The sequence below is a fragment of the Lathyrus oleraceus genome, chromosome 7 (assembly GCF_024323335.1).
Source record: "Lathyrus oleraceus cultivar Zhongwan6 chromosome 7, CAAS_Psat_ZW6_1.0, whole genome shotgun sequence".
Classification (NCBI taxonomy): Eukaryota; Viridiplantae; Streptophyta; class Magnoliopsida; order Fabales; family Fabaceae; genus Lathyrus; species Lathyrus oleraceus.
In genome coordinates this window covers 90651286-90655112 of record NC_066585.1, presented here as the reverse complement: position 1 = coordinate 90655112, position 3827 = coordinate 90651286, and the positions used below count along the sequence as shown (strand labels likewise).

At 36.1% G+C, this 3827-nt stretch overlaps 1 non-coding gene across 1 annotated transcript; it reads left to right on the top strand.

The window, feature by feature from the left end:
• The first annotated feature begins 2358 nt into the window (after positions 1-2358).
• Positions 2359-2462, top strand: LOC127109479 (small nucleolar RNA R71). The gene has a single exon (XR_007796758.1). It is a non-coding gene; the product is annotated as a small nucleolar RNA R71 (small nucleolar RNA).
• The last annotated feature ends 1365 nt before the right edge of the window (positions 2463-3827 follow it).

The following is a 3827-nucleotide window of genomic DNA, read 5'->3' as shown; positions in this document are numbered from 1 at the left end:
CAAGGTCCCTAGAATTTCTGAGATGTAATTTGTAGGTGGAGATGTATTTAAAGGATACCCATGGAGTCTGTTAATATATTCAATGGTCTATGTCCCAAGCTCTTGCGAGATTTTAGCCATGCTTGATTAAAGTGTATTAGGCCTTGGCACAGACTATAACTGTAGCTCTCAAAGGCAAGGTTGACAAAGTCGAAACATGATTTTTTTTAGTTGAGCACATTGAGGACCAGACCTCTAGTAGGGTTGCATAATTCATTTCGACCTTCCTTTGAGCTTTGATGAATTTTATTTGGTAGAGTCTATCATGATCACACAACCATTATTGACATAATTGGTTTTCAACCAAACCGTTCACCAAAAAACCCTCTACTCTTAATCCATTTTTTCACTTCAAATCTCCATTCTTTTGGATCATCACATCATAAGGAGAAAACAAAGATAAAATTTCAGTTAAAGATCCTTCATTTCTCTCTGCATTGGTCACATTAATCATGTTTTTTTTCTTCTGAAAAAAAGAGCCTCATGTTCGGTATCAGACGCAAAATGGATGCGCTTCTAAGACATGGGTCACCTAATAGCATATGTGTATGATAGAACGCGTATTGATCTAACACGATGCGGTTTTTCAAAAATCTTTTTCCCATTGCGCACCGTCCCACCTCAAAATCCAAATGATCGTATTATGTGTATTGGGTGACTTTCAAAATCAAATTATTTTATTCAAGTTTACTTAAAACCGGGATGCCCTATACCACTTACATCACCGGAGTGGACATATCATCCAACAACAAAAGTCAAGACTTGGTCGAATCATTTTATAGAAAGGATGCAAGAGTTCGAGAAATTGAGCAATATTGAAAGAGAATCAAATGCACAAAAGTCCAAGGGGGTACCACCAACAGATTTAGCCAGCGATATTTGTTTTGATTTGTTTTAATTTATTGTTTTACCGGACAAATAAGTGTATGTAATTGTGTCTCAATATAAATGAAGTGTTATATATGCATATCTTGTCTTAATGCATTTTTGATCTTCCCCCATAACAACATTTATATTTTTTGTATATGAAAAAACAGGTCCTGTTATAGGTTTTGTCTTGAAACTAGTTCATGAGAAGTCCTGGAGATGCATCTCCAAAACAAGATAATATGATGCGGTTCCAGAGATATGTCTCTGGAATCAACATGTCAGTCATTGAGTGGTCATATTGATCTATGGCTTCTAAAATTAAGGTGATCTTATGTTATATTTCACACAAATTGAAAATGTCTCAAATGTCGCCACTAAATATTGATTGGTATGTTGCAAATGTCTCCTTCTCAAACGGAGCTCCCGGGTGCACGTTCAAGCTCAACGACTTCACCTCCCTCGATGATACCAAAGACAAATCCATTATCTCCTACCTTACGGAGATAATCAAACGATTAGAAAGCTCGAGTACCAATCACCATCGATTGGCAACGAAGGAAAGATTTAGTTTAGAAAATTTGAGCTCAACACGCAAGTGGATGTAAGGGCCACGTGGAATACATTTTTCCGTTTCGAAACAAACGTTCTGCTCAAGTTGGAAGTGACGCTTTCAAGATCCGTCGAAGGTATTATGAAGATGTTGAAGCGTCCACCTGGATATTGAAGTGTAATTTTGCATTTTATTTTGAACTCATATATGTAATCCTAATTTAATTTTATGAATCTTAATTTCAATTTGGAAAAATCCTTTTTTTTGGGTCTGGTACTCATGTGTCTGGCTTACGGAAATGTAACTACGTAAAATTTTCGGAGATACATCTATGGAATAAAATGAACCAAACAATAGGGCGTCACTTTCAATGGTCTTACTTAAGTGTGTGTTAGGGGTACTTCCGGAGATGCATATTCGAAAACAAGGGACATTTTTGGAAATTCGCATGGTGTGGTAGAAACTTATAGGGTGCGTAAAGAAACTCTCTTGAATTATGGTACACACATCAAGACCGGGGCCTATATGCGTGTGTTAAAATGTAGTGGATGTGTGGATTGAATAACTGTTTACATGGGCGTTTGTTCCCAGTCTCTTTGTTAAATATTTTGTCTTTATTCAGGGCCATGATATTTGTATTTGAATTTACATTTGTACTATTTTGTTGATATGTTATTGACACTTTTCCTCTTTCCCGTTGTCAGTAATTAAACATGATTATAAATTTTTCATTTCTTATTTTGTTGATAATTTATTTATCTCTTTCATGTGTCTCTTCAATAGAAATTTTCTTACCTAAGAGGTGTCCTTTGTCTTTCCCTCTTCCAAGCTATGGTCTTGGACATGTGATGACTACTTTGGGGGACCATTTAACTTGTCTCCAATTGTATGGAAATGGAATACCATGATGAAGACATTGCAACAATAACTCTTTGAAAATTTCATAAACATCAAATAAAGATTCGTCCCTTTGTCAAAATGAAGTGATTTTTCTCCTCATTTTGGCATTCTTGACAACGGGGAAACATTTGGCTAAAAACCTTTTAGTCAAATCTTTCCATGTGGCTATGAAATTCGGCTCCAAGGAATTAAGCCTACTTTTTGCATGATCCCTTAAAGAGTAAGATAATAGTATGATCACTAACGTGTCATTAAATATCCTAGGGATTTTGAAATAGCTTTCAACTTCAAGGAATTGCTTCAAGTGAATATGATAATCATTTGTTACAACACCTGAGTATTATCCAATAGCTTGCACCATTAATAACGTCATAGGCTTGAATTCAAATTGGGTGATAGTAATGTATGATTTAATGATACTAGTATTCATGGCATTAGGATCAAAGATTGTATAATCTACAGTTTTCTTGCTCGATCATTGACAATGCCAATGATATATTGACTAGCCCTGGTTTGTTCTTCCTCGTATTATTCTACTTCAATTTCTACTTCAACTTGCTCTGTTTGAGGAATAAGTGTTCCAAATAAAGGACAAGCTTATTGAAATATCCTCAAAATTTTGAATTTTCTTTCTGGATATGGATCTTCTCTGTATTTCATGGAATGGATTTGTGCATGCATGGTTTATGATGTAACATGTCGTTTCACTAGAGGAAAAAATTAGATCAAATGCTCAATTGAATTGTGTACTTGAAAAAATTAGACGAGAGAGAGAGAGAGAGAGAGAGAGAGAGAGAGAGAGAGAGAGAAACTGTTCGTGTAGGGATTTTGAGAGACTCTGTGTGAAATTAGTGAATACCTTTCCTAATTTTGAGGTTGGGATATTTATAAGAGTTTCCATGAGCATGATAATATCCAATAGCAAGTCTTTCCCTTTTTGGGGTAATACATGGCATTATAGAGGAGCAATTATCTCATTCCTTGGAGATATGGATTCTTTCCCATGATCTGGTCAAGCCTGTTAGAGTCTTTCCATGTCTATCAAGCCACATGCATGTAGGAATGGATAAACAATGGTATGTTCAGGTTGAGAAACCATTCCAATATTATGCATATGGTTTGGGCTTTTTATCATGGTTCATATGCTTGTAGCCCCATTAAAATTATCCCAGTCTAAAGTTCCTCAAGCACGAGGTCTTGAAAATATTGAAGTGATTTAGTTAGAGCATAATGCGATTTTAAAGGTTATGCATTGACGAGTTCCTAAGAATAATCCTTCAAGCAGAGCTTAGGGCGAGTCCCTTAGAAAAATCTTGGGGAGAGTCCCTCATGATAAGCTTGATACGACTCCCTCAAGCAAATCTTAGGGCGAGTCCCTCAAGCATAACTCGGGGAAGCACGTGGAACATTAAATTTTTCTCATGATGGGTTTGTCTTGAGAAGACAAGTATGTTGAGGACCCTTGGTT